The sequence below is a fragment of the Corvus moneduloides genome, chromosome 3 (genome assembly GCF_009650955.1).
Source record: "Corvus moneduloides isolate bCorMon1 chromosome 3, bCorMon1.pri, whole genome shotgun sequence".
In the NCBI taxonomy this organism is placed as follows: Eukaryota; Metazoa; Chordata; class Aves; order Passeriformes; family Corvidae; genus Corvus; species Corvus moneduloides.
In genome coordinates this window covers 101,562,222-101,576,219 of record NC_045478.1, presented here as the reverse complement: position 1 = coordinate 101,576,219, position 13,998 = coordinate 101,562,222, and positions in this window count along the sequence as shown.

The following is a 13,998-nucleotide window of genomic DNA, read 5'->3' as shown; positions in this document are numbered from 1 at the left end:
GAAGGGTCCGTCCCAATTCCAAGGATGAGAAACTGAAGTGTCTAAGTACATACATGCACTTTTCAAGTGGACAAACGTTGTGTTCTTCAAAGGTGTTCTGGAGCTCAAAGAGCATCCAGAATTCAATCTACTTACTTACCGTGGTATCAACCCACAATTTGCAAAACTGTACCTCTGAATTTTATAGCTAAAGGTCAGATTCTTTGATAAACTCTGTTTAAAATAAAGCTAATGTTTATTGTTAATAAGTTAGGAATACTTCAATATTTTTTTTCATCTATGTTTATTATCCTGCTAAATTAAAGATAGTTACATTACTAAGAGATGGTCATAATAATTGTTTTATGGAAATGGAAAGAGAAAAGTTCCAGGGTAATACAATGGATCTATTCATAAACTGCTCCATAAGGTAGAAAATTATCATATTAACAAACCTTGTGAATGCAGGTCTTGGATACGAATCTGCTACTCTGTGGCCTTACATCAAATCGCTGAACCTATCATGATTTACAAATTCTATTTACACCAAGAAATGGTGTCATCTCTACTTTAAAAATAATTTGATCAGCCTGGTATAATGCACCACGTGGATGTTAGTATATTATTTTTCGAGTGACTTTTATGGCAATGTAACCTCTTCCAAACCATAAGATTCTGAAGAGATTTTGTATTAGTTTTACTGAAGTGGTTTAATTAACTCTGTCAGTTTAAACAATACACTTCTATCTGTAAATCAGCCCTCCATTTTTATGTTCATAAAGAGGGGATAATAATACTTACTTCCCATATTCTTGTGTGGAATAGTATTTAACTTGTCAGTACCAAGAAAAACACACTAGAAAGAGTTCAACGTATTTTACTACAAGCCTCCAACAAAAAAATCAAAATTTCACTGGAGGTAAAAGATTCAGTCTCTTATGTGAGTGTGAGTTGGGCTGAAAATACACGAGGCTGAAGAGCAAGGATTGGCATTAGATAGGATTCGACATGAGCAAAATCTTGGAAGCTTTTCCCTATCTTTGTGCAACGACACAGAAACTATACATGGTGTAATAACTTCTTAAAAATTATTATTTTTGTTGCTTTCTAAAACTTAACAACAGAAAAAATTACCTCATGCTACATCATCTGACAGACATCTCGATGCAGTTTGTCCTTAAGAGTGAGTAGCTTCCAATAAAAGGCAAAGGACAGACTGCAGCAGCACACTGCTAGAGGTTCAATATCTGTCCCCAGCCAGCACTTCAAAATTCTTGAATACTTGAGCAAAAACTCTGTTTTGCTGCTCCTTTTGTACTGATTTTTATCCATCTTCTTCTCTTCACTGTACTGGTTCCCAACCAACGCTCCAATCTAAAAAAAACCAACACACAATTGAAGCCATCTTCATCAGTAGCTTATGTTCACTAAACTTAGTGTATTTTAGAGAATTACACTGAACTACTTGGAGATGCTATCTAACCTGTACAGTTTGGCATAATAAGGTTTCCTGCTGTGTCATCTTTCTCCAAAACACCTCCCATTTACATAGTAATGTCTATGGATCATGTCCAGAAGGAGCCCAGATAACCTTAAGGGAGAATTTATTTATATCTGTCATCAATTTTCTCAGCACATGCATTGGAAAGATGTAAACCTAGAACTACATGTATACTGAGGCCCAAATACCAACTGTGGCTGCATTATAGAATTCCTGTATGACTTTTGTAAGTCATTTCATGTCTGTGCTATACGTTGCCCAGCTGCAAAATGGGAATAATTCCACTTGCTTTTTGTTGTAGTCTACGAGGATGAAAAATATTGCACAAGACTTGAGATATTCTTAAAAGCAACAAAGAATGCATCTAAAAGAAAAGGCATCTGCTTGAGCCTCCTTAGCTTATTTTGAGTGGTTTGTACCCACTGGAGTTATTTTGGCATTTTTACAGAGTTATTGCTGATTTACCACATCATAAGTAATCAGAGTCGTGCTCACGGGATGTGTGTTGATGTAATTAACACGCTGCAAGAAAGCAAGACTTGCAAAGCCCAGGCTCACCAGGATGTAAAGATATGCACATTTTAGCGTAGTGGGGAAAAATAGACAAGAAGAAATTAGGTTTGATGATGTAACATCAGCGCAAATTAAATTAATTCCTGGGGAATATATTTTGGATAAAGATCAAGTAAATCCCTTTGGATGGAAAGCTTGAAATAAGGCTTTGTTGAACATCATTAATGGAACACCTTCTCTCTGCACTGATTAAGCTCATTGACCATGAACAAGAAGGTTGCCCAGCAAGCTAGTTCTCTTCTTTTTTTATTTCAAGCATGTCTTGTTTGAAAGGGATAATTGTGCCCAGCAGATCTTGTTTCTAACGCTTCTTATATATAGTGAAATACAGTAATTTAACAGCTTGCTGGGGGAACAAGAATTTGTTCCAGTTCCTGATTTAAATGTTTATGCTAATTGCTATTTATTGGCTCAGATGCAAATGATAGGTTGGCCAAAGTGAAATTTTATGACGAGCAAACTCCCCCCTTTTGTGCAAATTGAAAAAGTGAAACAAGAAGAGGATGAAATGAGCCGAAGATGGTCTTAATGGCTGCTTTTTAATGGGGAAGATAAAATTAAGACTGATTTACGTAGCCAACTTCCCTGTTTTCTCTTATCAGCTCATTTGGCAGGAAAAATGGAAAAGTAATTGTTCCTCTTTCAATGTGGGCCTCAAACCATTATTTATTGGCCGAAATTAATCGCTGTTTATCCTTCATTCATGTGGAAACCGCTCTATCAGCATTATGAACCCCAGCAACTCAACTAGTCCCTTGCAATTTAGCCAACGGCAAGCACAGATCCTGATGAGCCGTGCCTTAATTTTCTGGGCTGTGGGAGTTAATGAAGACTCCTTTCTTAGGTGGACATATTTGTATTTCTACGACATTAATAACAAAGGTCCACACTTTCTTTTCTGCAGCATGTAAACTTTTTTTTCTTTCTAGCAGAAAAAAAAAAATAGAGTATTCATAAAGCTGGACAGGGTTGAAAGAGAAGACAGAAAGGAGACAGACATTTCCTTGTACAGGAAAGCTGCTTGGGAATGGAATAATGTAATATGCAACTCTTTGATCCCCTGTTATGGAGTGTGTAATGTGATTGTAATGCCTTGCCATTGATCAGTGCTTTTATTTAGTCTTTCCTCCTTATGTTTTATCTTCGTTCTTTCCACCTTCCAGCCTGGTAAGTTCACTGTACCGGCTGCCCACGCATTTAATGCCAAAAGGGAACTATGCAGCTGGGACACCTACAGCTGCATCTTATCTAATTCTGCCTAAGGGGGCCAACTGGTGCTGGCAACATGCATTTCAGGCAGAAGTCCTTTCCTGATTCTTTTCTGAGATGGTACAAAGCATCAACCAATCTCCATTCCACATAGCCAGGAGGAGAGTCAAAATGCTTGCCTTTCCTTTGCTTTTTTTTTCCCAGCCCCAGAATGCCTTTGGAAATGAGATGCCTGATTGCAGTAGCAGTAGCAGTAGCTGCCATGAAAATAGCAGCAATAAGAAAGCATAGTTTACATTGTAATAGAATGAAAAAGGGGTTATTAAGCAGACACATAGGAGCTGTCCTGCTGGCTCAAGCCTAAGGTGTGTCTGGTCTACTGCTGTGTCCATGACAGTGGCCAGTGGAGAGGAAAAATAAGAAGGTGTGAAGTGGTCTTGTTTGCTGCCTTTGACTAAGGGCCAAGTTGATTTCTAATTGTTCAAGACAGGCTGCAACCCTGAAGCACAAATTTTAAAGGATTTAAGACCAGCAAAACCAGCAATGGATGAGAAATATCCTTCTACTGAACATTGCTTCTGTTCAGGGGCACACGCACACTTAAATATGCTGGTGTTCAAAAGGTATCCTAATCCTCCCCTTCACAGGATCTAAGAATGAAGTAAAATTGAGCAAATTTTAAGTAAAGCACTGTGTGCTGCAATTTAGGCTTTAGCAATCTGTTTTACAATAAGATATACTCATGTTGTCTTTCTTCATTAATGTTATGAGGGAGATCACTGGACACACTCATATTTGCCTTTGGCCTGATCTAAAATTACACTGAAGTCAATAGACATTTTTCTGCTGATTTACCTGTGGTTTGGATCTGCTCCAAGATCTGCACATCACCTTTCTAGAAAGGGTAGAGGCAGTGAATTTGTCTCAGGTTTGTAAACCCAGTAATGAGTTTCTAGATGTGACTTATGTCTAGCTCACTTCTTAGAGAGTGGGCAGGAATCTGACACAAATGTGTGAGATTGGTATCAAAAGTAATAAAAATCTTTTAGTTAATGATTTACAGATGAACTTTTATTCCTTCATCAGTATATGGTCAGAAACCTTAAGGGAATACCAGCTTAACTTTACAGTTAAAAAAAGAAATGCAAATACTTTTAAATTATGAATCTATAAAACAGAGAAGAAAAGGGTTCCCATACTTTTGGGTAAAATTACCTGAGCACATAGCCCCACACAGGCTAAGAATATTGATTCTGCAACAGGTTAAACAAAGGCAAAGTGTTTGTGCAAACTGGTGTAGAAGGGAAGTAGTATTTATGTTAATGAGCTACTAAGGCTACATCACATTTTCTAAGCCTGGTATTCTCTCATAGGGATCAGATACCCTCTGGGCCTCAGTTATTTGCTCAAGACCCAATTGTCCCAGTTCAGTTTTCATCCTTATGGCTGGGAAATTTTCCTTAACATGAGGACTAGTAGGACAAGGCTATCCTCCACCAGTGATTTGTTGGCACATGTACAGGCAGCACTGATCCAGTTAGCTGTGATAAAAGACAAAAGAGGTAGATTGAAGCCTCTCACTTTGTCTCCTGAGGTAAACTACAAAATGTTGCTGCCAATCACAGAGGATGGTGTTTAGTTACATAATACACTGAATGATTGTCAGCCAAAAGAGATCCATCCTTGAGTGAGGGTGACAAAGAAATTCACATCACTTCTCACTCACCACTTTCAAAGAACAGATCTGAGATTACTTTTGCTTAGTTACACCTGTGGGCAGGAGACACAGGACCAGTTTCTCTACATATTTTACAGAGAGAGCAATTGTTGCTCTTCACCTCTTACACTGCTGTGAAAAGGTGACTCTCAGCACTGTTCCCCCAGGTTCTTTGCCAAAATATAGAAGGAACCAGAGAGAAAGCAGAGTCTTGGGTAGACTTGTTCTTCATTCCTGCCAGCTTGATTTGCATGTTCACATATACCAAGGGAAGAACATAACAGTTCACAAATGCAATTTTGGAAATGCTCTGCTTGGGTGCTGTACTGTCACTGGCACAAATAAGAAGGTTTTTACATTTTGTTGCTTATCTAAACTATGGCCTTGATCCTGCTTCCAGTTAATTCAGTGGGAGTTTTGCCGTAAACTTGACTGTGGCTCTATGTATTAATACACACTCCATTCTTCTCTATTTCAAGACAAGCCTGAGTCCCGGAGCTAAATTATAATTATACTTTCATCCAAATGTCTGAAATTAATTGCCAAAATAGGGCACATATTCCTGCACATAAAAGCTCCATTCAAAGTCTTGAATTTCAGAGTTACTGACCATACAGTAAAAGCCAATACATGCAATGTGTGTGCTCAGCTCTTGCCTTCTGCCTCAAGTGCAGTTTTACATGTCTTATTTCACCAGTAAATTGAGTCCAAGCTCCTGAGAAAACTTTGAAAGATATTTCTACACCTAGAATCCAGCTCCACTTTTTGCAGCTAAGGCAGAACGCTATCATAGCACAAAGCAGTGTGTTCCCAGAGGCGGATTCTTTCGTACTTAATGCATCCCAGTTGTCTTTTTTAAAGAAGAGTAAGTATATCTTTTTATTTTTCAGAAGTATTGCTTGTTTGTTTTATGCTGTCAGGGAGTTCAGCATGCTTGGAGAATTTCAGTGGAAAGGAAAAGCTGATCTTCCACTGTCCAGCAGACTTAAGACTAGTCATCAGTGCCAAGGGGAGTTCTTGTCTGCTAATAATCATTCTTGCCATTGCAGTAATGGGCTTTCTTACTCTGTCATCCAAAGTGCTGTGGCTTTAAGAAAAAAGACATGGCAAACAACAGATCTGTTTAACTTTACTTCGACTTTGCCAGCTTTTCAGCTATGTCATTAAATTCAGCAAAGTTGAAGGTAACAGAGGACCCAGAACTTTTTCAGTGGTAAAAAGATTTTTTAATATTATTTTTTATGATTAAAATGTTAAAATGATATAAGATTGTTCCTATCCATTTAAGATTATTCTCATTAGTTTTCATAATTGTTAGAGTCCACTTAAGTAATTTATGGGTGGGCCTTTAATGCAGCTGTAGCAATAATTGAATCCTCTTTGGCCTTGCTGACCATAGTGCTTTCCACCTAAATTTCATAATTGATACTGAATATGCTCAGATGTCACAGCTGCGAGATACAAGAGCCTTGAAGGGATCTGGTACTGTGTTCCATTTGATTTTGTTTATACTCTACAGGCGTGATAAGTATTTAGGGAATACAGCTTGATTATACAAAGAGTTGTGTGGAGGAGCTCACACCAAAGTATATCATCAGCAGAAAAAGGTCTTTTAAGGACAAGGCAGAGTATTCATATGGCAAGCTACCTAGGGACAGGAGAACACTGCTGTGTTTCCAGTGGCTGCCTCTTATTGATGGTTTCAATGGGAACTCTGCTTTAGATTGCTGAAATATATATATTTATATATAATCTACCTATATGTGAAAATCCCCATATATGTTTAGCTTGAAGTGTTTACACAATTTGGGATATGCTTTCATTCTCTGAAGGGCATTTAAGATATGGACACTCAGAGAAATGTATCATAGCCTAGGTCCAGAGCAACCAGAGCTTAAAAGGGAGTGACTGTAGCCTCTCAGCAGATATCAACATTTCTACATCTGAGATTTGGGAAATTCCCCAGGCTCTGTTTTACTGCTGAAGTGGATCCAAATTCCAAGTAACATTTCTGGCTCCCTTAAGAATCTGGTGCTGATCCTCTGTTGCCTCACACCTTGTGCTGTCACCCAACCTGTACAAAATGAGTGCAAAACACCACAGGCTCCAGTCTGACATTTACTTCAGTGCAGATATATCAGCTCATACCACCAGAGATAGTGGCCCTACTTCTGATTTGGCAGCTTTTTAATCTCACTTTGCACTGGAGAAATATATATACAGTCCACAATAATGGGAAAAAATAATACTTCAAATGTATTTGATGGTCAAATAATTCCAGTTCTCCGCCCGTCTAAACAAGTGCAATAATATTTTCCTCACAGGAGTCTTGAGGAAAGCCTTGCCTTTCAGCTCAATTTCTAACTCATTTGAGAATAACAAACTGTCTTGTTTTTGCTAGGATTTTGTCAATTATTTATCCCAAGATAATGAATCCAAGATAAACCTACCTTCTTCCATTAACATGGCAAGGGAGAAAGACAACCAATTACATTTCACATATCTTTACCATGCTGGTTTCTAAGGCAGAGCTGGCCTAATTCATACAGCTGGAGCTGTACTTCTGGACGAGATGAGGGAGGGAGGAAGCTGAAAATAGTTTCAAAACTTTGAGGGTTTTTTTTCTACTGTGAGGTACTCAGGAATGCCAGGATCAGCTATCCATGCATTTTGGCTGATTGCTTGTGAATTTGAGAAAATCTTTCAGCAAGTGTCTTGCATGCTGTGATATCCTTGGGAGAGTCATACACCTCACCCAGCATTTGCAGAGGACTGGACAGAGCTGTGGAGTGGCCACCCACATGCACCCTCTCTCACTGGCCCAAGGGCTAGAAGCATTTCTGATCCACGCATGCACAGTGTTCACCTGCCTAACTTCATTGGCCTGTTTTTTTGGGGGAAGGACATTTAGATAGCCATGACTTATCTCAGAGTGCACCCCAGCCTCCAGGCCAGCAGGCACAGTCAAGACATCTGTCTTGCCAAGCTGCTCTGTGATTCTATACTGCTTCACTATGCTCTTCTTTATGGTCATGTCTATTCCACTGCTGGATGAAATAAAAATCTCAACCTTTTTACCACACATCTACATCCTTTCTAACAAAAGTGATCAAGAGCTGCAGTAGATATTATGCTCTGGACCATGGTATTCACTGGAGATTATCTGATTTAGGTGAATTTAAATTAAGGCTCTTCTCCTCAAGCATAAACCACTTTGGAAACGTAAAAGGAGGCAGGACATGAACAGGAATGATAACATCAGTCATTCTGAAAGCTAAACTGTGGGTTGTTTGGTAAAAATGACCAAGACTCTCCGAAATAATTTAGTCTCTTGTCAATCAAATTAGTGACTCCATAGCCTAGGTGAACATTTGAAATTAAGTCTTCTTTTATTTTGAACCAGGTATCTGATTGCTTCACATGGTGTCATTCTGGTATGATGTAAAAACCTGGTAAAGCACTTGCCCAGTACAGCCCATGAGCTTGTGGATCTCTGCTGCAGCTCCCTCAGCAGCCTTCCTTCCAGCCCAAGGAGTCCTTCTTGGTTCAGCCATTCATATTGCAAAACACACCACAAACCTCGTCCAGCCTTGTTACTGTTCTTTGTATATTTTTGGGCTTTAAGAGTCTATTTTTCAATACAATGAGACTAGAGATTCATGCAATATACAGGATGAATGAACAACAAGGTTTCAGACTAGGAACATTAATTGCACCTCATAAAGGTTGGCAAGTGTTCCCAAAGCTCAAAGATTAGTAGCTTCCAAAAACCTAAAATAATACTGCTACTTTTTTTGCCTTTGATGGTGAAGCTTTTGTATCTAATCAGAAGTTCTCAGATCCAAGGGAACCTCTTGCCAGCCTAGATTTCTCTTTATTAAGACTTCTAAGTATGTAACAAAAACCACAACCAAACTGGCAGTTGACAGACTGTCCAGTTTATCACTTCATCATGACATGGTTATGTATGCCAGTAAGAAAATGGTTTCAATGAAGCAATTTATGATTTTAAAATCATATAAAACACATGTGGTCATGTATAAATAATCCTGGAAGTTCTGGCAAGAGATATAATTATAATGATTTATTTTATCATGGTACATAATCTGATGTTCATGCAGATACTGGAAGATTTACACTAAAATTATGAAACAGCCGATTTCAGTTGAAGGCTGAAAAGACAAAGGATCTGAGAAGTCTTGGTCCATACTGGCATGTCCTTTACATTCAGCATTTTACACAGATTTATCACTTTAGCCAGGGGCAGTTTTTTTGGTGAGAAGATCATCTGCGCTCTTTTGGGTGAAGAAACAGATATTACGTTTTTAATCAGCATTTTGGATTTAGGTTCATCTAAAAATTCTAATATGTGAATTGGCCATAAACTGTCAGTGTCTGTTTAAAATGAATTGGCCTAAATCAATCTAAGTGTGTTTGGGCTGATGTGTAAAACTTTCAATATTTACTGTAGGTATGTAGGATCAGAATACATAAGTTTAGAGAGCCTCTCCATAGAACTAATGCACCCATCACTGTATCATGGTATCAAGACAGAAGAGAACCAAACAGTGGGTTTTGAAGGCAAGAAGAAATTTGCATTGACATGCAAATTTATGTCATCCTTGTGTCTTGAAGCCAACAGCAAAACAGCTTGTTTAAAAAATGAGCCATAAAGACCAACACTGTCAGTGGACACTGAGACAGGATTTATGGTGCCCAACAGATAGTGCCTTGGAAGACAATTCAGGTAAACCTGCTTGATTACTTAGGTGGCCTTTCTGTTCAGTGTGTGTTTCCATCAGCGTGGTACAAAACACCTGGATCTGAAAGGTAAATAACCAGGTCAACCAACTTAATTGCTAGAAATGAGTCCTGCACCATTATATAGTAAATATGCCAAATAATTGAAGGTAAGCCTTAATCTAGCCATCAAATATAAAATGCTTTTCTTGTATACCAGGAAGGAAGACAAATTTTGGCCAGATTTCTGTCAGGGAAAAGAATTTCTCTACTCTTTTTTTTCTCCCACAACAACACAATTACAGATGCTGATGTCCTGAAGTACATACACTAAGATTAGTTCAAGTGTTAAACACTGACATATTTGAATATTGTTATGGCACATATTTCAAAGCCAGGCATGAAGAAGGAAGGATATAGATCCTATGAATATCTATCAATTGCCACATTTTAGTGTCAGCAAGTGATAGACAATTTCGTCCTTCCCTTGTCCCATTTCTATAATGTAATACACAATATACAACTCATGCTGGAGCTGTGGCATTGATACATCTCACACATGCAGTGTTTCAGTAAATCCAGACTTCCTCATTGCAATATGCTCCACTAAAGTCAAAAAAACTATATATGGGCCTTACTCAAGAAAGTATTTACTCATTTACTCATTTATCCCTTTTTATGACAGCAAAAAGAGTTTAAGGCTCCATTTACTTTAATGATACAGTGTTAGTTTTCTAATATTACAACAGAAATATCCTTCTGACATGACCTGGAAACACCTCTCAGGGTGCCTGCACTCACTGAGTCCTTTGTTTTGGGGAAAGTGAACAGTTAATGCTTGGGGTTGTGATAACAGTGTGGTGGTTCTGTGATGGAGTTATTTGCCTTCTAGGCATGCGCCAGAATTTACAAGCTCATTTCATATGGTTTGAAATATGTTTCTGTTGCAAGAGAGTTTACTTGTAACTCTCTTGCAAGAGAAACAGAGCAGATTTCAGCAAGTTTTGGATAAGAAGTTGTTCTTTAGTCTCATAGCACCTCGCAGAACTGTCAAATTGAAACTTCTTTGGAAGAAGCTGTTTCATTTTATAAGTGGCAACTTATCCTACAGAGGAAGAGATTTCTAATTCATTGTTAATTACTGTGTTCTCCTTTACTTCACATTAATATGTATTTATTGCTACTTAATAATACTATTTTGCCCTCACGTTTTTAGAATGCACTGATTAACCTACAAATAATATAACTCAAATGGATATAGAAAAGAACTGATTGGCCTATAGAATCCTATTCCTTTTCTGATCTTTTCTTTTTTCTTTGTCCTTATTTTTTTGTATGTCAACTGGCATTTCTAGAATCCCGAGATTTTTCTGAAACTTTAGCATTCTTGCCATAAGCAAGAAAGCCACAAGCAATGTTTTGAAGATTTTATTCTGGGTCAAAGAGAATCTGCTGACGACAGGAATTCTTTGTGAGTATTCCCTGCTGAATAAGGACTTTTCCTGGGCATCTTTCACTTAAATATGCTCACAAAATGAACACAGTGGTGTAGGATTGATACTGGTTTTCTCTTGGAAAAGTTCTGAAATATGATTCTTGCTTAGGACCTTAGTTAACAATACTTAACTAAGATATATTTAGTATTTATTCATAAAATCTATGTTTCCAACAATATTTATAGCCCATGAAGATATTTTTCAGAGAGGTTCTTCTGATACCAATATTTCCTATGAACAAAACACAGAGAATATCACCCCCTATCCTCCAAGCTCCCCAGCTGTTACTACAAGAAATACACAGGATAATTTCTCTCAGGCAAGGGACTTCCTGTAGAGGTGACTTTTAAATTACATTTAAAATTTGTTCTCCTTCTCTCTCTCGTGCTTTTTGGGGACCACAACAAGTGAGACGATAACTGGCCTAGTTTTGACAGTGCCCATGGTTTATTATAAGCAATGGAGGATGGGCATTTGTCAGGATTTTCTCCTGCTTCTGGAATCTCTCTTTCATGCAGGATTAGAGTCAACCAAATCATTTGTGCTTTAATAAGAAAGAGAGATAACTTCAGCTGTCTCCAGTCTTAGGCTGTTGTTGCTGGAGTATTAGTTTTGGAAGCAAGATGCTTCTCCTCTGCCCCCACCCCAACCTGTTCACAGTCATTTTCTTATGCTGCTGTAACGTCCTGGGGTTATTCAAGGAAAATGGACTTCAGGGACCCAGCAAAAATTAATGGTTTTAAAAACAGCCAAGTTTCCCAATCCAGATCACAGCAGGGTTTTTGTGGTGGTTTGTGGGCGTTTTGTTTGTTTGTTGGTATTATTCAAAACAGGAATGATCCAATTCCCCCAAAAGTACAAAATCACATAGCCATTCTGAGGACTTATTACTGCTGCACTTGTACCATGTTTTGTAAGTGGTGAGACCAAAATGCAGCATTGCTGGGCTACTGCAAATTCTTGACAGGTCCAAGCTTTCAGGTTATTATTAAATGTCATTTCTTTAAGCTTGCTGTGGGCAAAAGGTGTCGGGGTAAATTAAGTACAACAATCTCCCAGCTTCCTCTCTCTAGACCTGTTCTTAAGCTGTTTTCTTCAACTTCCATGAGACTTGCAGGTGCTCAGAATAAGGTCCCATCCAGCAAATCAGTCTACACCCTGCACCTGCCAAAAATGTGGAGATATGCATTAGATTTTGGCTGACATCTCTATCTTGGCATGACAAATGCTAAAAAACATTCACCCTCCCCCAAAGTAAAAATGAAAAAAAAAGGCAAGGAAAACCTTAATATTGGTTAAAATGTCAGTTGAATTAAATGAGAGTGCTGCCATTTGTACCCATGAGGGGAGAAAGAAAGAACAGCAGGTATGTTAGAGGTGCAAAAAAATATTGAGTTTCACACATAGCATGTACGAGCTGACAAGTCTGCTGGCAGCTGCCTGGTCACAGGGGGCTGCAGAGATAGTAGGAAAATACAGTCAGTGGTCCTGAGAAATGGGACAGAAACAGAGACAGGGCAAGGCAATAGATATATCTCTTGGCTTGCTAAAGCCCAAGTCACTTTGGGCTCAACCCTCAGCTCACAGAATTGGGAAAGACCAAAACTCAGTTCCCAAGAGAGTTAAAACAGAGTGAGATAGCCTCTTTTCCATAGGTGTTACCTCTGATTGATCATCTGGCCCTTCCCATGGTTCCATTGTAGCAGATGTGTATGGAGCTTAATGTCTAGACATACTGGGAACTGCTGAGACAAAAGGCAAAATATAAATAAAATTTTAAATGCATGATCTCTGCTTTTTCATTATTAGCATGAAGATTGAACAAGAAAACCAGAATTTGAAGTCTACAAAAATCAGAAAATTATCTTTACTGATAACCAGAACTGCTAATTAGAGATACAGATTGCTTTGGTTTCCCACAGAAAACAAATTACATTTCAAGGAAAATAAAATTGAAAGAAAAAATATTTAAACCTGTAACAAAAAGCTTTTTCGCATCTTAATGCTGAAATAGATTGTTAAGCTATATTATCAATAGTTTCCTGGTAGTGAAGGAAAATGTATGAGGATTAATTTCAGTTTTGAATTATTGCAATGTTTTGTCATAGTTTTATAAGAAATAATTAAGTTTAACCAAAGTTCCATTTTCTCTGCAAAATCAACTTTAAGAGCAAATAGTCTGACAATAAGATCTTACACTACCTAAAGTTTTTAAACCTTTCCAAGTATGGGGTTTTTTTCAAAATTAGACAAATTCTCATCATATTCAAACAATAATACTTTCCATAATTGCTTTAGATGGATTTCTGGATTTCTGCTGTGCTTGAGGGGATGATGCTGAGTTTTTTTTAATGTGTTAAAGTGTCTAGAATTTGGGATGGGCACTTAAGTGCTTTTTTTATGTAAAACAAAACAAATGAATGGTTATTATACCACCTACAACTGTTATGACCTGGAAGCTGTGCTCAGGGTGTTGTCCCTATATGCTTTTTACTGTAGTTGGCACAAGGACAGTCTGACATTACCATCAGCAGATTTTGTGGGTAATTTGGGGGATGAAAGACCCCACTTCAGCACATCACTTAAGCAAGCCCTTAGTTCATTACACACACTCAAGTTTAATTGACTTGGAGGTTTAAGCAGAGCATAGTCTGTGAATAGGGCTGTCATGAATAGAGTCATGGTTTTCTCAGCCTGGAGACTACAAATCCACACAAGCAAATGGGAAGTTCTGGAGTCAGGCCTGCGCCCAGCTTTTCCAGTGACTCCTAAGCCAGCCAAAG